General features: G+C 38.0%; 1 pseudogene across 1 annotated transcript; it reads right to left on the bottom strand.

The window, feature by feature from the left end:
- Positions 1-8,267: 8,267 nt before the first annotated feature.
- Positions 8,268-9,116, bottom strand: LOC101632806 (annotated as a pseudogene). The gene has a single exon (XR_001145494.1). The product of XR_001145494.1 is annotated as a ubiquitin carboxyl-terminal hydrolase isozyme L3 pseudogene (transcript).
- Between the last annotated feature and the right edge of the window lie 13,083 nt (positions 9,117-22,199).

The raw sequence follows: 22,199 nt of genomic DNA, 5'->3' as shown, positions 1-22,199 counted from the left end.
TCTCTACAGTGTATAGTAAACATTTCACTACATGATCCAAAAATAATTCACCAGTATAGACGAGGGATTTACCAAGTGACGTCAGCATCTATTGAATCTATGCCCAACATGTCTGACTTTTAGTGAACATTAACAAATAGGGCTTAATGGTGAGGAAACTGAATGGTCCTTATTGGCCATATCTAGAGTATAAAGATGGTCTCCAACCAACAGATAGTCAACTTTTTGAGATTCCAAGCTAGTAGGCAGATTTTCTAGCAGCAGCAAACCAATACTCTCTCCCTCCCCCGCCCTTGCCCTCTCTTAATATCTAACAATAACAAATTGTGACCTAAGAGAGTAAGTCCCCAGTTATTCCCCCTTTTACATTGAAAAAGTTGATGTCAATGGCATCATTTTAAAATGGCTACAGAACAGTCAGTGCAGAGAAACTGGCTTGCTCATCTTGTTCCTTGAGCTTTGGACCGAGCTGAATAGCAATTGTTTTGAAAAACCCTCAAGTCAACAATTGAGAAGTCATCCTGATCACAGGGACTGATGATTATGGACTCCTTGCTTGAGGATAAAGTCAGTAACTAATTACATATAGCCAAAAATAGTTTAAGCTTGTCAGCACTGATTAATTTTTTTAAAACTACTTACCTCATCTTCTTTTTGTTTTCCCTCTGGAACACTGGATTTCTACCCAAATCCATGCTCCCTGAATTGCAAATGCTTTCATCCCAAGTAAATGCACTTTGCCTTTTAATTGCCTCCTGCCTTTTAGGTTAACAACATTATTTGATTTTGATCTTCTACAGCAGATCTAAAAGCAGCATGCTGGCCCTCGACCTCCACAATTCTGTGGCCACCCAGAGCAACTAGCAACACAATCAGGCAGAGACAAACCTAGTTAATCTTTCTGAAAGCTGTTCCTTCAAGTAGAGCAATGCTACTTTTTCTGTGATTCTTTTTAGCTTATTTGAAGCGCTTTGGTAAGATTTATATCCCTGTTTCTGAAGAGTTTTGCCAATTTCAGTTGCTTTAAAGCATCAAATCTCTTTCTGAAACAGAGGCAAAAAGAAATTGTCCAGGGCTCTTGACCAGTCTAGAAGTTTCTAAGGAGCAAGATGACCCTAGACAAAATGATTAATACCACAGGATTGCTTTTCTTAGGTGACCTCTAATCCCCAGAACACAGGTCTTCTCTATACCACTCCCACAAATAAGTAGACAGCCACAGATTAAAATCTGCTTCAAGGGGCCTCACTGGTGACACAAGGGGTTATAGCTCAGCACTATGAAGCTATCCACAGCCACTGCAGCTCTAGTTCCAACCCCAGCCAGGGAGCTGACCCACATGGCACAGCAGACCTCTCCTGTCTCGCCCGCTGCTCCCCTCAGCAGGGTATTTCAGTCAGTCTACCTGTTCCGGTGAATCCTCTCACTACCCATAACCTGTACCCCAATTCTTGCATACATAAATAATATTTTTTTTAAATTTAACAATATAACCTGCTTCAAGAAAAAAACAAATAACTTCACTTACTCTAAGGTACAAATAACTAACAAAGAGTGTCGTGCTTAATGGATACCAAGAAAGAAAGGAATGTAAGTGCTATATACGTGCAGGGGCTGAGGGATTAGGAAATAGTCTTTCTTATAGTTTTTATAAACATCATGAATGATACCCACTCAGGCTAATGTTAGGACTAGAGAAGCTAGTATAAACCTTAACATTCAAATAATGTCTGCCCAAGGATCATGTAGACAAGACCTCCCAATCAGATGTCCGAAATGTCAGGTCATTAAAACTAGCTGCTCCTAATTGGATTTTCTTAGTTTGGTCTCTAATTCTTTGCCTTTCTGTGCTTCCACTTTGATGATTTCTTTTCATATTCTTTGTCTTTTAAAGCTTCTTCCTTTTATCATCAGTAATACATGGCTAGTCCCACTTCATTTCAAATCATAAAGGGATAGTCCTGAGGCAACATAATTTTGCATTACTTTAGCAATCAAATCAAAACTAACTCTTAATGATACAAAATTTATATCATATGACTAGGCAAATAAAATGATGCATAATTTAGGATGCAAGAAAGTTAAAATGAAAAGTGAAATACAGCAAAGCTACATGATATAAAACTTAGAGTTGATTCACCGGATAACCAAAATGAAAATTCAAACACACGGAATAGAGTGTATTGTATATTACTGTATCATAAAGAGTGATGGTTAGAAGCATAAACCAGTGAGAAAGACTCTGAGATTCCATTTTTTCCAAAGGCTAGCTCCTCAAATAAAAGCAACTGTTTATGAAAATCCTCAAAATTGGAACAGTCAGGCATCTTGGAAACATCATTATATTGTTCCTACTACAAAAAGTGAATGTACTTTTAGTCTCCATCAATGATGATTCAAGGACTAAACCAGAGGACCTAATTCATTGTTCTACCCCAAAACACTCAGATTACTTTTGGTTGTCGATTCACAACTTTCATATATATTTAATAATTTAGAAAAAACTGGCAAAGTAGAGTAGTATGCTGAAAGGAATTCAGCAGTATATTGACAAAAATTCTGTGCTGTTTGTTACTGTTGAAAATACATGAATATTCTACCTTAGAATGGTCAGAGCCACTGGGGACTCATTCCACTTCTAAGTGGAATGAATTAGGAAATACAGAATAAGAATTCTACCAATTAAGGAAAAAAGCAGCCTGCACTATCAGAACAAACCCAGAAATTGGGTGTCCATTTCTAGGATATTCAGGGAAGGATTTATTCCTTGAGGAGTTAAGTTAGTTATATCTGAGGTGTCTCCACATTTCAAATTTTGATATGCCATTGGAATCTAAGCAGTACAGAACTGAAGATAAATATTTGCAAAATACAAATAGAAGAGGAAATTGAACTCAATGGAGTGGTAAAACTACAAAATGAAAAAGCACAAAGGATCCAACTATGAATCCAGCCAAGTAATTGTTACCCTGTCCTCACCATCTTGTGCATTATTGTACGGGGAAGGTCTTCATCTAAGCACTGCTCAGTCTCACTTACACTATACTTACCCTATACACTATACTTACTCTAGATGATACTCACTAGATCACTCATGTTTCTGTGGGCATCTATTGAGAATATATATGTGTACATGTGCTACTTGTCCAGAAATGCCCTGAATAGCCATCTTTTATGAGATAGTCAATTTACTTAACATTGCATAATAAGCATCGGTTCAATTCAAGATTTGCCAAAAGGGTCGACTGGGATACAAGAATAAGTGCTTTATTAGAACAGTTATCTAAAATTATGATATAAGGCTAGCATTACTGAATTTTTTTATGATTTATTGATTTATGCATACAGAACTAGGGTACAGGCCAGAGGTGCAGGGGTGGTGAAAGGATTCACCAGAGACAGAGTGGGGAGCAAAACAGGAAGATCAACAAAGTACACTGCAGAGGGGAGCAGCGGGCGGGTCAGGAGAGGGCTGCCACACCATGTGTGTCACCTCCAGGGCAGGGTTTGAATTCATGCTGAAGTGGCTTTAGCTTCTTAGTGCTGTGCTTTAAGCTGCTGCACCACCAGGGAGGGCCCACATAACTGACATTAAATGGATTTGATTAGAGCTAAGGAGTAAGATGAATAGGGTACCGTTCTTAGGACAGGAATTCACATGGACACACATCGCTTAACCTCAGACATGCTTGCTCTGAGTTAACTTCCCAGCCCCGGAGGTATATGATGGCGGGATGGACGCCATTACTGTCAGAGACTGAGAGTTGGTCCAGCGGTCTGGGAACTGGTCCTAAGTGCAGACGCCTGATAAGGCGGAGCTATGAGGAGAAGGAGCATCACAGATTACCAGAGTTGTTTACTACCTGCAGTTAAAGCACATCACTGATGATTAATTGGCTTTGTTTAACTTATCATAAAACAGCCAGCTAGAGATGAGGTGTTAGAGGGTTTCTTTGGAGCTTGATGTCCAGCTGGCTCTGAATAAAAGCACAGTTTATAGGACTGGTTCCTGTCCCTGTTTATTGGGTTGGCAGTGGCAGGCAGCAAGAACCCCTATTTTCCTAGTAATGGATTGGTGTAGGTTATACCTGCAAGCATATCGAACAGAATCTGAGGGAAATTCTACCAGAATGAAGCCATCATAACATGACAAAGTGGCCTCTGGCTACATGTGTTTATAGAATATATTATCTCAATTATTTAACTCAATACAGACAAATAGCTTAAAAATATGACTAGAAAAAAGCCATAGGTGACATGATAGTTGAAATGAAAGTATATGTGAACAAGAAAATGTTGAAACTGATATTTTTCCTATGGCTAAAATAAGGTATTCATTGTTTCCATTTGGAGGGAAAAATAATAGTGATCTAAAGAAATTTTACAAGACTCCCAAATTAAATTATCAAAAAGACTAATGTATGAATTTGGACCTCACTTAACTAAGGATAAGCCTACCACCAAGTGCATATCCTGCCTTCAAATACGACTGTGGCAGTAGAAAGTACCAGTCCACCATTGGTAAGATTTTAGTGAGAGAAAAATGACTTCATATCATAAATGAGTAAAAAATTAAATTTTAGTTGTATTTTTTCTTATATGATTTTAATAGCTATATTTGCATGTTCTAAAAGATATAATCTAGTAGAACATGCCTCACCTTGCATACATACATCTGTACATACATGCCACATATACAGGCAGAAAGAGAGAAATAGATACACTGGTGTATTCAATTATGAATTCATAGGACCATGCATATATCACATACATATGAAATATATATTTGTCTGTGAATATGTGTGGTGACCATCGCATTTAGAAACTAGCAGTTTACCTACATTCAGCCTTTATAGGACTATGAAAAAATAGTTTGCCACTGGGGCATCCAGATTTTTTTTTACAAATTCATGTGCAGTCAGGAAATCCTTGTGCTGTTGAGATTTTGTTTGTTTTTATTTTGTTATGTTTTGTTTTTTAGGTTATCATCTCTTCAAGGTCCAAGATAGGAGTGTGTAGATTTTAGAAGAGAGTGAAAATTTTTTTCACAAATAATGCCTTTTTATACCACAGTTTATATTTACAAAGATTTGAAAAATAAACCAGATAATTCATATTCTAAGCTCTTGATGAATATGTTTCTGTCATTTAAGTTTCTCAAGTCTCAGACCTTAATTTTATGCTGATGCAATGCCAGTGACTGCTTCTACAAGATGAGTAACCCTAGGCTAAAGCAACGATCTCTTCTATATTCATGATGGTCCTAAATTACAGATATTAAAGATACATAAACCATGAAGCCACGTGGCAGTGCTTCTATGTAACTTTCCCAATTGACTTAAATAGGTTGTGTTTATACATCTGATTAGAGAATTGAAAAAACAAAACAAAAACTAACCGGCACCTGATACCAATAAAGAAATGACACAGCTGTATTTGCAGGTATCATGATTTATTTATATCTTATATTTGGAAAAATATAAGTAGGCCAAATTGAAACTAGCTGCCTTCCATGTCTTTGACAGACAGAAAAAAACAAGATCCCATACTTTTTTTTCTAATTCCTACACAATTCCATCTAAAACAGTTTCAAAACAATTAGACTGCAAGTAAAATCCTATATTAGTTGGGTTTTGTTTTTGTTTTGAGTATTGTATTCTTTTTTTTTATAACTGAGTATTGTATTCTTTTATGTGTCACAGTCTGTATCGAGATGAGTCGCTTTTTTTAATAGCCTTTATTTCTTTAGAGCATTTTAACAAAATTTAGCAGAAAGTACAAAGATTTTTTCATATACCCCTACCATTAACATGCATCAGTACCCCCATTATCAACACCCCACCATCAGGGAGCACATTGTTACAATTGGTGAACCTGCATGGACCATTGCAATCATCCAAGTGTGCAGGTGATCCACACTTGGTGTATACAGTATGTAGCCTGTCAAACTGATTTCTTTCATTTCAGTTTTACAAGGTTCCTCCATGTCTTAATCCCATTTCTTTTTTGAAGAGTATGCTAGTCTCTGGAGGCACCAGTTATTGTATCCATTCTACAGATGGCCATTTTGGGTGTTTCCAAGCACCCAGTTATGACGATTAGGAATAAAACATCTACAAACATCTGCATGCAGGGGACCATGTAGACATGTTTTCCACTTCTCTAGGTAAATACCAAGGAAGTAGATTGCTGGACTGCATGGTAAAAGAATGTTAAGCTGTGTAACAGAGAGCCAAATTGTCTCCCAAAGTGGAAGTGGTGCATTCCCCAGCAATGGAAGAGAGTTCTTGTTGCTCTACATCCTTGTCAGCATTTAGTATTGTCAATACTATGAATTTTGATCATTCTAGTATCTATGTAGTGGCATCTTGTTCTAATTTGCATGCTTCTAATGACATAAGACATGGTTCATCTTTTCACATATTTGTTAATCAACTATACCTCTTCCATGCGGAGCTTTTACTCCTCAAAGCAGTTATAGTAAAAATATCAAAATAGGTAGTAAAAATATCAAATACAGTAAAAATATCAAACATCAAATATAGTAATATCAAATATAGTAAAATGTCAAGTATAGTAATACCAAATATAGTAAAAATATCAAAACAGTAAAAATATCAAAAGTTACAGTAAAAATATCAAAACAGGCTCTATCTGGTGGAGCAGCAGGTTAAAGCACAGCACTGCTTAGCTGGCTGCAGTCACTTCAGTGCAAGTTTGATCCCTGCCCAAGGAAGTGACCCACATGGTGCAGCAGACCCTTCCTGTCTCCCCGCTGCCCCCCTCAGCAGTATACTTGGTCAGTCTGCCTGTCTCCTCACCCGGTCTCTGGTCAATCCTCACACCGCCCCTGCACCTCTGGCCTGTATCCCAGTTCTGTGTGCACAAATAAATAATAATTTAAACAATCTTTTTTTTAAAAGTATCAAAGCAGACTACTTAAGATCCACAGAATCACAACAATGATGTATATTAAGAAGGTTACTGTCCTTAAGTTGCGCAATAAATCCCATTATAAAATTATGAGCTAGTATTTTAATCAACTAAACCTTAATAGCCAAACTTGAATAAATACTTATACATACTCAGAAGCAGCAGCCTCTCTTCTTATATCTCCATCCATTTGCCTGTTTTCCAATCTTTCTCTGCTTTTCTTTAATTAAAACTTTCCCTACTCCAATATTAATTATAATGGTGCCATAGCAAGAGCTTGAGTTAAAGAGTATTCAGTTTAATTAAACTTTGAGATATTGAAGAGTTGCCCTTGAAATTGTCAATCTTACTCCCCAAACAAAAGAACTGAATTAACTAACAGTTTAGAAATAAAGATGTACGACCATTGTACAAGGAAGTTTTTAGTCTCAATTTAGACACTCACCAAAGTGCTGTTCAAAGTGTCAAGTAGAAAGAAATTCTACATTTGAAAAGAAATTTTCACCCTAGTAACCAAATGAGCACTTACCATTTTTTCTCTTTGAGAAAAAAGATCGTAGATTTTTAAAAAGAGCAAAAAGGAGGAAGCTGTTTTCTGATTCTGACTTTCCCACTCACTGGCTGCATTATATGGTGATTATCTAAACTCAGTTTCTTCATGTGTAAATGAAGGTGACTGTAGACACTCAGGTCTTCACCATGAGAACTCAGTGAGTTGCTGCTGCTGGAGAATCCAGCTTGGTGCCTGTCACTCCCTGACTGTGATACTGAAGACAGGAGGATGTTTTAAGTCTCCCATGACTATTGTGAAAAGATTTACCTTTTATTACATATCCATCAGGTTACTAGGGATTTCTGGGGTACACCAGCTCATCATTTTCCTTTCAGTTCCCCAATCTCTTTCCTTCTTCCTCTATATCACCATGGAAAATCTGGTTAGGAAACACCGTTACATCATACATGTCAATGTATGGAGTTGCTCATTTTCTCATATCTATTGTTTTTTTGCCAAATTCTCCCTGATTCTTTATGACAGCTATTAAACACATGCTTAGCAGTGAGGAGTTGAGGAAAGTTCTATTTAGAGTGTGTAGAGGACATGATGGGAAGATTCCAGCACTTGCGCAATGTAAGAGTCATCTACCTCAAGGAAGCCAGCCCCTGCAGCAGTGATGCCGCCCTTACCTTCACAGCCTGTGACAGGGTGAGTGCTGGGACCGACCGTCTCCTGGAGAGCACGAGATGGGGGAGTCACCCCCTACAAGAAGGGGACTGACACAATTATCAAGAATGAGGTTCTTAGTTACCTGGGAGTAGGTACTTTTTTTCAAAGTTTAATTCACATAAAGTTTAATCAGTCAAGTTAATGAAAATATCAAAAGTTTTGCATTAGTGTATGGCAGCAGAAATTTAATTTTTGTTGCAAATAATACAGTATTTGGTGTTTCCATTATTGACAAGCTATGCTGCAGAAAGAGCAATCGCATTAAATCTTAATTCATCAGGGTCACGTTCCATAAACTTCTTGCAAACTTCTATGGCATCCTCTAATAAAGTATCATCACTAGTTTCCCCATGGTTAATTGGAAATGGTTTCCGTCCATCTAATTCATAGAGATGCCCTTCTACATGAACTAATGCAATAAAATGAAGATCTACTTTTTCATCTATATTTGGTGCCTCAGTCTGACCCTCATGGGCACTGGTCTCGTGAGTAACTCGAATAGCGTCATAGTTCTCCAAGTATCTGGCTCGTTCTTCAGGGCTCATTGACACAGACTCCTCCAGGAATTTTTTCAAAGTTGATCCTGATTCGAAGTGCATCTTGTCTTTATTGTTGGCAATAGCATGGATCAGTCCGATTGTTCCACAGGCATTGCTGATTGTTTGTTTCATGAAATATACTGATGACTTAACATCTTGTCCCTGAGATTTTATTTTTTCTTCCTCTTCTGTTCTGAATACTTCATACTTTTCTGTAATAGGGAAGAGAAGTAACACTGCACACACTGGTCTTGGTACCATGCTAAGGAGCTCAGGATCCATTCCATACACATCAACGAACTGCCAATTAGGATGTAGACCTAATTGTTTGAGAAACTGGTTGGTGACCTCGGGATTGGCCTCCAGCGGCAGCCAGCGATGACCCTCCATGGCCGCTCCGCCCAGCCCCGCTCCGGCACTGGGAGTAGGTACATGGGTGCCCCCATCCAACAATTCCAACAAATCGAGGTAGCCAGGCATTCATAACTCTCTTCCTCTTGACCCCAGGGTAGAAAGGTACTGGTTTTATCCCTAAACCCACATCACTAAAAGAACATAGGCAAACTAGCTAAGAGATTAAGCAATTCAGAAGAGTTATAAGGACACTTCAAGTTGCAGGTAGAACAGAATGGTCTGTGGGAGAACTTCCCTTTCTCTTCAGCCCATGCCCCCATGTTCTGTTCGTTAAAATCTAGAAGAGGCTTTTGAAAAGTCTCTGTCTTGTTTGACCTTAAAAGAAGCCTGAGGTAAGATTGCCCTCAGGTGACTTACAGAGTCCATGTCAGAGGTCAATGAATTAAAGACACTCAAAAGGAAGGTAAGTGCAAAGTCCTGGGTGTATCTAGAAGTTTTCTATCTCATATTAAATATGTAAGTTCTGGATTTTGTGATCTTGTGTACCCCGTCATGATTCAGCCAACACAGTGCATTAAGGCAAAAATGGTAAGGATGTACCCCAGCCCCACATAGATATGAGACCAGAGGGAGGGAAAAGGGGTTAACTACTGAGTCTGCAAACAAGTGTGACCTTGACAGTCAAGAATCACCTGGAGAGAGCAGGTCAGAGAGTCCTCTTCACATAGCTGTATTTTTAAGAAATAGCAACTGATGCTACCTATAACGTTTACAACCAAGTATGAGCTGGAAACACGGGTCGAATTCTGAAGTTATGGACCAATAAATTACCTCACAGAACACCCTGGTAAAGCACATAAGACACGATTAAGCTTAGCAAATCTTCACAAGTAAGTCAGCAGGATGGGAAACATGTTCCACTCCAGGACACCAATGATTTGCTTCTGAGCGTCAGCACAGAGCAGAGAATCAACCCGCATGAGTTCAGATCATCAAACCTACCTTCCCTGTCTGTAATGTGGGATTACCAAGCCTCCTCAGGTGGCTGTGAGGACCTAATAAGTTTAATTTACTGAAAGCTGCTAGCATTATGCCTTCTCTCCTACGCTTTTTAAAAGCCAGATATGAGAGAAATACTTGGAAGCTCCCTCCCATCATGAAAAGGCATCAGATGTACTTGCTGACATAAGCTGTGAAGCAATGAAAAGGGTAGAAAGCACAGCTAAGATGAAAAGCCACGAACGTGTCAAGCCATGTCTACTGGACATTCACGCAGTGCCCAGGAGGGCCGCCTCCTGGGCAGCGGCTGTGTGCTGTCCTAGCTCAGCTGCACGACTGTCCACATTTAACCTCCTCTCTGGATCAGTGGTTCTGAGATTTAATATTGCCTGCCAGGTAGAGCTTCTGGGCTCTCTAATATGTTTGTCTTGTTCATTGTCTCGCTTTCCCTGGATTTTTATTTGAATAAAACCATGTGATGCCTTCTCTTGCTTGAACATCGACCCATGTGACTGATCCTATCAGGAAGATGAAAAGGAAAAACTTAAGCGAGAGAGACATTACAAGTATGGAAAAAAATCCCAATTTGTTGGCCTCCCTGGTGGCACAAGCGGTTAAAGTGCAGCACTATGAAGCTCTCGGAAGCCCCTGCAGCTCCAATTCGATCCCCCACGAAGGACCTGACACCATGGCACAGCAGACCTCTCCTGACCCGCCTGGGCCTCCCCTCAGCCGTGTATTTCATTCCATCCGCCTGTTCTGCTCCCCACTCTGTCTCTAGTGAATCCTCTCACCGCCCCCCACCCCCATACCTCTGGCCTGTGCCCCAGCTCTGTAAGCATAAATAAATAAATCTTTTTTAAATATCATAATTTGTTCTGCGCTTTGACCACACCAATAAAAAGTCCTTTTGGCAAGGCAATGTATTGACAGACTGATAATTGAAATATTAATATTGAAATGGTAACTCATTTAATGTTAATGAATTAATTATTTTCCTTTTACATCTGCACTCATTTCAAGATAACCTGGGTTAATTTCTTGTGTCCAGGTTTTTGGATTGAACAGATATTTTTCACTTTTTTTTTTTTTTGCAAAGTCCAGTTTTATTTCTCAAATTTTATTAATTTATCAGTCATCTGCTTGTCTATATAAATTTGGGGTTTCATTTTCACACCCTCCATAACTACCCATGTAAGACTCCCTCCACCAAAACTCTCCAGCGAATGTGCTAGCTCTGTCCTAATCAGCAAAGGGCTTCCTCTCCCTGTCCTCTCAGCTAACCACTGTAATTCTCATAGAGTCTAAGAGTTATTTTTACTGCAATTTGCCAGTTGCTATTTCTGGGGTTTTTTATATCCTCCCTTACTCTCTTTCCCTTCTGACTTATTTCACTTGCACAGATTTGCGGGGGGGGCAGTGAGAGGTATAATGTTTCTTTACATTGTTGTTTTGCTTTGGGAATTAATCAAATGGGAGAGAGCTGCATTATAGGAACAAGAATAAAACTCGCAAAACTGAATGCTTTAAAAGCCTGATAACTTTTCTATCAAATATTACTCAGGTAAAAAGAAGAATAAATAAATAAAAATGCCCTCCCAAACTAAAAGATTCTAGAAACTGAAGTAGTAGTTCAAAGATAGAATAATAATTATTATTATTTATGGGCAGGTAAGCTATAAGCTTAGCAAGAGCAAGTCAACAGCTAGCTGCCTTTTAAACCTCACTCCTTTCCCCTTTCTTCCTCAAAACATTAATTTTTATTTTAAGATCATTTTGCTTGTATGGATGGTCGAGTTACTTGAACAGATGAAAGGTTAAGAAATGTGAACACTTGCTTGGTGCAAGACCAAAAAAAAATTGCAAGATGTTCCATCTCACTTAAGGCCTCCATGAGCTAAAATAGTAATGAACAATCGTAGCTGTAAATGGACAGTACCTAGAAAAAAATTTTCTGTTCAGAATTATCCATTATGAAAAATTTGTTCTAACTACTCAAAGAACAGTTAAGCTAAGACATTCCCTATGATATGGAAATCATAAACTCTGGCTAACTGTATAATGCTTAAAATTTTACATCAATAAATATGAGGTCTCTTCAACATTCAGTAAACATTCATTATTCCTTTCCTAGGCATCAGCTGAATGGAATTAACACTGTCTAGCAGAAAAAGAAATGGACATAAAAGAAAGCACACATCCCATCTAAGAATTTACTTTTATTAGCCTTTTCTCTTTATTAAGAAAGTCCATATTATTAATAACCTAGATATTAACATTACTTCATCACAATGGCAAAATTTTATAAAAGAAGAGCAATGAACTGAAGAGCATCTTGCTGCGTCAAGAACTATCCTATTCTGTTCATTGTCTTCAAGATGCGATTTAATTTTAGCCTTCCTTCACTTGTCTTCTTATCCTGCTTTATTTCTCCCCTAATCTTTAAATTGGGTGCCTGGCCCATATTCTAATTACCAGGTTCCTACAGAAAAGCACAGACCATTTTAGCTTGACGTTTTCTGCCTGCCTTTGGCAATAGTTAAATAAGTAAATTGCCTTTGTAAAGAGGAATAGCCATGCTGTTCCTCATTCTTTCCCTTGCAAATTAGCCCCTTAGGAAGCCCCTGATAGTTAGACTTAGAAATGACAGTGGAAAACTACTCAAACTCTTAAAGATAAACTGAGAAAGGTTTCTAGATGAAGTATCATAGTCATTCATTCATATAAAAGTTAATGCTTCAAATTCAGGAGTTCTATATGTGTGAACCACGGTGGATCTTTGATAGTTGAAAGAAAGCCATGATGGTAACATGTAAGTGGAAATTTATATTTGCTATTAAGTTGGTTTAAGCAAATTTGACTGTTAATTGTAATAATACTCATGTGTGTAACAACTGAATACAAATCCAGTAAGAAAAAAGGCTTCGAGTATGAATCAATATATATTGAAGCAGTTAAGTAAATGCATGTCAATGTGTATCTACACGCAAGCAATTTTACCAACTCAGGAAAAACTCTACATCCAACTGAAAAAGGAATGATGGCTCAAATCAATTATACGCACGCATATGCTGACCCTTGAAGCCTGTGAAGTCATGTAATCAGCCCTCACTTCAGCACAAGGAAGAGGGCCAGGGGGAGATAACATCAAATGGAATGGTTTTATTGCAATAATTCCAATAATTGCAAAGACACCAAAAAGCTACATAGAGGTGATGGCAGAAAGCAGCATGAGGCCACAAGCAGCTCAGATTTAAATGTATTTAGGTGCCTCCTTAGACACTGGCAGTGCCCAGTATGTCATAGAACTTAAGATATGTCTGTTATAGTAAATAAATCCAGAGATGGTGAGGGTGGGGGGGAGCAAAGAGCGTTCAGTAGACTATTTCACATAGAATTTTATATCAAGATCTCTCAAATTTTTAAACATAAAAACTCGAAAGTAGAAACAAAGAAATTAGAAAGTAAGCGAGCATGTCAGTGTCTCTGATGGTGGGCTTATGCATCCGCCAGACCAGGTTATAGAACCAGTTGATTCAATCAAGCTGTGATCTGGGTCTCGCCATGAGGGTTAGTTAGGACTAACACCCACCATGAGTTGACTTTAAGTAAGGACAATTATTTTCAATAATGGGGTTGATCTCATTTGATCCAGTCATGATGCCTTAAATTTAAAACAAAGCTCTCCCTGAGAAGAAAAATATTCTATCTTAAGACTATAGCATCAGCTCCTGTGACCTTGGGGCCTGGGCAACTTCGCAAAATATAGGTATCTATGGACTTTAACATGGATTTCATTTAAAGAAATGCATGGTCCACTAATGAACAAAAACATGAATCCATTTGTACTGTGGCATTCGAACCCTAGCATTTTGGAAAATCATCAAGTTTTTGAAGATACTATGGACACCATCATTACACATTCAAGACTTGAGTTTGAATAATACTTATGAGTTTGAGTAATTTCATCAAGACTTAGATCCTCTTCGAAAGCTTCAAATCTCACCTGCGTTCAAGCAGTCTTTTACTCTCACAAAGGTAAAATCTTGAAGGATCTAAATCCATTAATTCATCTGCTTTTTTTTCCTCTTCTGATCTCCTTGGCCTCTAGGGTCTTTTATATTGCTTATGTTTCCTTTAGAGAAAAGGGAATAGTATTTTCCAAAAAATGTATGTCCTATAGCCATAAATTGTCACTGGTAGAGGAGCATAAATTTGGCATGATAAGTTAAGAATCAGGTATTTTGATGTGTTTCATAAAAACATAAATCAACATAAAGAAAATGAGGATGAAATGACCAAATATCTACAATCAGATTATTCTCTCAGAGGTGACCTCCTTTCAAGAAAAAGAGCCCTCAACCTAAAGCTTATTGGTTCTTATTCTCCTGCTTCTTACTAAATATTTAATAATTGGGAAAGTCACTTTACCTCACTGGACCTTAACTTCAGCATCTGTAAAGGAAATCTGACATTTTCCCTATCTCAGAGCATTGTTGTGAGGATCAAATGAAATAATGTACCTAAAAGGACTGGTGTAACAGTGCACTACAGACATAGGGTCCTGTTACATAGCACCCACAACTCATTCCTTCAGCTTGGACCTGAAAACAAAGATAGGTGACCTAAATACCCTAAAAATATGCACCTCATCTAGGCTGGGTACCTGATAACCTGCTATATGAACTGATTTTCTCTGAATACCTAGAATACAACTGTGAAGTAGTACTAGGAAGGAGGAAGACTGTTTACATTTTCCTAAAGTTATTAATTAGCATTGATAATGTTCAAGAACAGTGATGGATTGTAACATATTCATGGTTTATAAAGTTTATTTTATTGAGTTGTGACCAACAATATTGTTTTTAATGGAAGACAGAGCAAGAAACTTTATAGTGCACCTCACATGGTAAGAGTAAATACTGTTGTAGTTTTACATGTCTGTGTGCATGTGTATGTGTTTGTATTTGTGAGTGTGGTCATTAATTAAAATGCATTTTCCCCTAAGAAAAAAAAGACTGTAGCATCAACTCCTACCTGAATTTCAATCAGCTCACCTGTCCTACTATTTTCAGCCCCATGTTCACATATATAAAGACCAACTCCTTGAAATACATGTCTAGATGAAATAAGAGATATTAGATAACACATATACTTCATACATATTTGCTTAGACAATTCAGGCAGAAATAACCATTAAAGTGAATTAGCTACTTTTAATTCTCAAATGTAGCTTTGACACCTAGCCTCAAACCACGGCATTATAATCAAGTTGCAACAAAGAGCTTTAGATTCAAGATATTCAAGTTTCCACTAATTTAGGGAATAGTCTCATGACCAAAGAGGAGCCATCTCATTGTGAAACGGTATTGCCTGCCAACAGCAACTGCAGATAGGACCCTGTCATGGGAATTCTTACTAAGACACTGTATGGTTAGAGTCTCCAGAACCTTCTTCATCCAGTTAGTTGGGGACATGATGATTATTTCATGTCAGCTCCATAGAAATTGTCACATGCATTGGCAGCTCTGGGGCTGAGCTGAGAGCTGATGATAACTGGGAATTATAACAGGAACGCCACTATTTGAAGTAAGAAATCTTTCCAAAGATACTGATATCTCAGTCATTGAGTGCTTACTGTCTCTCACAGCCTGGGCTAGGTGTTCACAGTCAGGTTCTAGTGTAAACCTTTCAACCAATTTCTACTATAGATATTAGCATATCCTTTTCATGAATAGGAAAACAAAGACAGGAGAGGTCCATTAACTTGTGCAAGCTCAAAGCTTCAGGTATAAACACCCGTTTTTCTGATGCTGGATTCTACAGCTTTAACCACAAACCTCTAGAATTTATATAAAGATTTATATGGATGTCACTAAATTCTGATGCTTAACACTTGAGTTAGATATGGTTGACATCATTTATAAAAGTATTACTATCCTAGGAACTTTTTTTATGATCACTTCCTACTCATTCATCTATGCATGTTTTATACCCTCAGCAAAAACATGAGATATGAGTTATTTTTTTTAGGGGAAGAGACAGTGGGCTAAAAATTATTGTCTTCATTTTGTTTCCTTCCATGTAAGACTTGGATGGTTTCTGATGCCCAGTAGGGAAACAATAGGCATTAAACACGTGTTGACCTGATAGAGAAACTCAGCCATTTAAAAATCCTTCTCTAGTGGTTCTAGCATCTATACTTGATGGCTTCCAGAATGTGGAACAGAGCCATTTGCCAGTTTGTTAATGTACTCACTGCAGTTGGCCAAGGGCAAGCTGCCGAGCTGTTAAACCCAGATGCTATGGTGGCAGGAGAACCATGATGGAAAAGTCCCTCGCTGAAACCACATCTTTGTCAAACAAAATCACTACATTGCTAGACAGAAAGCCCAGAATATTATAATTGATATTGAAAGGGCTTGGTCTAAAATAATGAAAATCTTGTATGGTATTATTTTTTTACTTGACCAGTTCTTGTTTACTTTTTTCCTGATTGTACCATCAATATTTTATCTACCATGACAAGTCAATGCATTATTTAAAGAAGACAGTAAAATCACTAAAATTGACCACACCTGAGGTTAAATACTGTGATCACTGAATTTTAAATCATACTTTAACAATCATTAATTATGAAGAAGACTTTCACATCATTTTCAACCTGCTGATTAACACAAGTCAATAAAACTGTTATTCTTTAAAAAAAAAAAAAGTAACTTGTCTTGATGGTAATGTTAAATCTATATCAGAGACAAATGCAAAATAATCTCTTTCCATTTGCTACAATTTAATAGTCAAAACAAACCTCCTATAGCTCACTTATTAATTTGTAATCCACACTCACTCTCTAGCTATAAGAAATGAGTTTATTTTTTATTTTGTTTTCTTTAAAGTAAACTTTAGCTTTTATTCTGATTTCACCAGTTTTTCCACTAATGCCCTTTTTTATGCCAGGATACTACACTGTATTTAGAAGTAAGGTTTCCTTAATTTCCAACTGTCTTGTGGTAGGTGACAAGTCCCATGTGGACAGGTGGACCAAACCATGGCTGGAGAGCCCTGTCCAAACAGTTCAGCCACCCATTAACCGTGAGGCACCATGATTGATGAAAAGCATGAGATCCTGATTAATGATTACTTCAAGGGCTATCTTCCCCTTTCCAGCCTGGCTCCCTCATGCATAGGTCTCTAATAAAGCTCTGCGTGGCTCGCTACAACTAGTATTCTTGGGTGAATTCTAGAGGGTAAAGGACCCATTCTTTGGAGTTGAGGCCTTGTTACAGGATCTCTCTCAGACTGGGTCCAATTGTGACAAGACCTGGAGCAGGGATTCATGGTAAGCACATAATGTCCATGAAAAGTAACATTTCATTATAGACAGGTAAGATTTGGGGACTCTTGTTTATCTCAGCATAACCTAATCTTTCTCAACCTAAATATAATCTATGTGAAACTCTTTAATGCAACTCATCCATTGTTTTTCAAACTTAAACTTACAGCAAATATTTATATCATATTCAAAATGTTAAGCACTTTGAGGGCAGTAATATTATCTCAGGTCTCATTATCTCCCATTCTGGTGAGCATAAGTTATAGATAAAAAGTAATGAGGACTATGAATTTTTTGGTGGTAGGTATGGTGTGTTAACACATATCTAAAGAGATATAATCCTATATCTTTAAATAATATATATAGTGTTGCCAGCCAATATTACTCAAAAAATCCTTTAATTAAAATGTAGCGAAATGATGTGTAGATGGCAAACATGCTATTATTACAACTACTATAACTATTGTTACTCTGATAAAAAAAATTATGAAGAATTAAAATGCTACATAGTATTTTCCTAAATTTCTTGAGGTTAGCTAACATCTTATAACTATGAGCATCCATGATCTTCATTTGAAAGTAGTTACTGAAGTCAACTAGTGAGTTGGTCCATACTAAGTCAACTTCACCGAAATGATTATCTACTGTCCTAGCATACATAAAAGCAATCAAGGAAAAGCTATTTTAAAGTAAATCTTAATGAGCATAAGACATGCTTACTAAAAGAGAGATCTGTAAAAGCCTCTAAATTGTACCCAAAAAATTTAGCCTTACAAGAAAACATGACTGTAATAGATTCTCCAATATTTCAATATTTTTGAGATTATGATTCAAATGTCAGACTTACAAATTAACACAGAGCTTTGGATAAATAAAAGAAAACTAGCAAATTGAACCTAACTTGATTATTTCATTACAAAAATAAGACTTTAGTCATGAATGTCATGCATCAACTAAATAAGTTTTCTTTTTCTTACTGAAACAACTCTATTAAAACCAGACTTGTAGAAAATTACAGACAAGCTTCACATCCAAAGTAAATTTTCTGCCTTAATTTAGTTTGCTTCACCAACAATCCCCATAAAGACAACAGTTCCTTGGAGTAAAGGTAAAACCAAGAAGACAGATAAAAATAACATCGGAAATTAATATATTCTCATATTCTCAACAAAGAATAAATAGATTAATATTGCCTTTGATTGGCATTACTTTGAGGATTTGACCTTCAATGATTACAGTCATTTTTTTAGTATTCTAGAATTTGCCACAAATAGGAAAACTTTTCAAGAATCACGCAAGTAATTAAAAAAAAAAGATGATCAGCCCCTCCCTGGTGGCGCAGCCGGTTAAAGCGCAGCACTAAGAATCGAAAGCTACTTCCGCATGAGTTCGATCCCCGCCTGCCCTGGAGGTGACCACATGGCGCGGCAGACCTCTCCTGACTTGCCCAAGACTCCCCTCAGCAGTGTACTTCATTGATCTGCCTGTTCTGCTCCTCACTCTGTCTCCGGTGAATCCTCTCACCTATCACACCTCTGGCCTGTACCCCAGTTCGGTATGCATAAATAAGTAAATCTTTTATATATATATGACTATAAATTAGATCCTACTCCCCATGGGCTGATGATTTTTCATTTTCCTAAAGTCTCTGAAGTTAGTTTGAAAATATTGGGGCTCACTGTATCTGGGGGTCCATGTTTGTACTGCCTGCAAGATGTCAGGCCCAAAACGGTCTCCACCTCCAAGCAAACATGTTGGCATCTATTCAGCATCAGGTGAGCTGACAAAACAATGGTCTGGGGGGAGAGGGAGCCAGGAAAACACTCACGAAAAACAACTCCACCGTTAGAACCTGCTGTGAAGAACCCAGCAAGTCTGTGCGTGGGGGACTCATAGAATAAAACCAGTAGCAGCAGGTTCCAATGCTGCAACTTCCCCCAGAAGGAAAGCAAATACGGAAGGAGGAAAAAAAGTCAGGAAAGGACACAGGTTAGGGTTTTTAGCTACACTTGTCATCGGAGCTTCAGTAGAGCTGGCTCTGCTAAGGAGTTGAGTGTTTGATGAGCAAATGCTTGGTGGTAAAGGCATGAGGAGAGAGAGAGACTGAGGTTCAGACACAGGCAGTTTGTAGACACAAAGCAAAAATAGGCCACACATACTGTTATTATGTCTTAGTCCCAAAAGATTGCTTATATTCATAAGCAATCTTAAGCCTTTTATAATTCATGAAACTGGGGGAGAATGCCAGCCATCGCTGCAAAATAAACAAATAGCAAAGCTTAAACAGAAATGGAGTTGTAACAATAAGATCTCAACTGTGCTGAATGAAGTTTCCAGAGTCCATATTGAGTTTTAGTGATAGTGGAAAAACAGTTTACTATCTATAGTATCTCATGTAAGACACTGTGTATTGCTTAATATCTCTTGATACTGGTTAAGTTGTGCGCTAAGACCCTTCCCTACCCACTATAGTGTCCTAAAACACCAAACCCAAGGTGCAAGTGTGCACACACAGTTTTTCTTTTAATTTTATCATAGTTTTCTTTTTTAAAGATTTATTTATTTGTGCATACAGAGCTGGTGTACAGGCCAGAGGTTCAGGGGCGGTGAGAGGCTTCACCAGAGACAGAGTGGGGTGCAGAACAGGCAGATCGAGGAAGTACACTGCTGAGGGGAGCAGCGGGCGGGTCAGGAGAGGTCTGCCGCGCCATGTGGGTCAGCTCCGGGGCAGGCGGGGATCGAACTCATGCGGAAGCGGCTTAAGCTTCTTTGTGCTTTAACCGGCTGCGCCACCAGGGAGGGCCCAGGCCCACTAAAGTTTTAAGATAATGTTTAATGGAAAGCTTCTCAAGTACAAGTTTTAAAAAATGTACAAAAATGAACAATGATGTAAAATTATACAAATAAAGAACTTACATATTTAACATAGCAGAATAAAAGAGATACCTTTTTTTCTAGTTTCAGTGTTTAGTGTTCTTAGGAGTTATTGGCAACCTACTGTTTTAGGCAAAATGTTTTTCTCCTATGACATTTTAATCATTCGAAACAGCACCCTCAGAACAATAAACAAAGTTCATTTTTTTATCCTATCCTGTTTTAACTTTCCAAGCAAAAAAGGTTAAAAAAAAAAAGTTATTCTTAACCAAATAAACTGAGGATTTTTTCCACTTGCTCATCCTTTCCTGGAACAACCCAGGCCCTGTCTCTCCGGGATCCTTCTGCCACCAATCAGAGGAAGTTTGATTTGCACCTGAGCTGCTGTGTGCTCCCTTCTCCCTCCCCGCACAGGACAGGTGCTGGCCAGCAGGTCTCCTCCTGCCCTACAGTGAAGTCAAAAACAGCTATTTCAACCGTGTCAGCAACAAACACCTCTCTACAGACAATCTGTTCACTCGGATGGAAAGCCCAACACCTGATAAATTCAGTAGCACAAGTTACTTTGACCTCCTTAAAATACAATTCCTGGGCCCTCCCTGGTGGCACAGCGGGTTAAAGCAGAGCACTGAGAAGCTAAAGCCACTTCCGAATGAGTTCGATCCCCACCTGCACCGGAGAAGATCCACAGGCGCGGCAGACCTCTCCTGACCCGCCCGCTGCTCCCCTCAGCAGTGTACTTCGTCGATCTGCCTGTTCTGCTCCCCACTCTGTCTCTGGTGAATCCTCTCAGCCTCCATATCTCTGGCCTGTACCCCAGTTCTGTATGAATAAATAAATAAATCTTTAAAAAAAAAGTCAGTGACTTGGGGCCTCCCTGGTGGCACAACGGATTATTCGGATTATGTATGAATACATAAATAAATCTTTAAAAAAAAATCCAATTCCTGAATGTTCTAAAGGTGCTTTCATCCTCGGTATATGCACTCTGAGAAAATCTTCTTAAACCCCAAAGTTACATGGCTATTTAAGATAGAAAAGTTCAATCAAAATAATTTCTACTCATTTTTAATTAGGAAAAAATGAAAATAATAAAATAAACATTAGAAAAAATTATATTACTACAATAAATGACCCTTTCACTTTCCCCTGCCTGAGAGAGACAGAGAGAGAGAGAGATTTAAAGCTGAAAATTCTAGGTGACAAATCTGGAAGAATCACAAATTTAATTTTTTGCAATCCAAATAATAGTTACTACCATGAGAATATATGTGAAATAATTTATCTTTTTAAATCAAATTTTAATCTACAGGAAAACATGAAATGGGAATAGTCCTTATAGATTAAAAGGAAATTAATTAAGATAGCCACCAAATTGCAAGCCTAATCTACATCTGAAACAAGAAAATCTAAAAGGAGAAAAACCTTCCTGAGAAAATTAGGATAACTTGAACACTGACTAGCTATCTGATGCTATTAAAGTATATCATAAAATACTTTACATATATATAGATATATATCTATATAGATAATATGACTATATGTGTAGGTACATACAATATAAACACAATTTATGATTGTGGGTTTTTTTTTTTTTAAGATTTATTTATTTATTCATACAGAATCTCCTGCCTGGGGTACAGGCCAGAGATGCAGAGGGTGAGAGGATTCACCAAAGACAGAGTGGGGAGCAGAAAAGGCTGATTGATGAACTACATTGCTGAGGGTAACAGCGGGCGGGTCAGGAGAGGTCTGGCACGCCATGTAGCAGGCGGGGATCGAACTCATGCGGAAGTGGCTTAAGCTTCTTAGTGCAGTGCTTTAACCCGCTGCGCCACCAGGGAGGGCCCTAATTGTGGTTTTTTAATGGCCCTGTCTTTTGGAACTATATACTTACATATTTATGAACAAAATTATATGGTGCCTGGGATTTGCTTGAAAA

Source organism: Condylura cristata, unplaced genomic scaffold (genome assembly GCF_000260355.1).
Source record: "Condylura cristata isolate star-nosed mole 26May11 unplaced genomic scaffold, ConCri1.0 scaffold00016, whole genome shotgun sequence".
Taxonomy (NCBI): Eukaryota; Metazoa; Chordata; class Mammalia; order Eulipotyphla; family Talpidae; genus Condylura; species Condylura cristata.
Note: the sequence above shows the minus strand (reverse complement) of the source record. Positions and strands in the feature narration are given on the sequence as shown.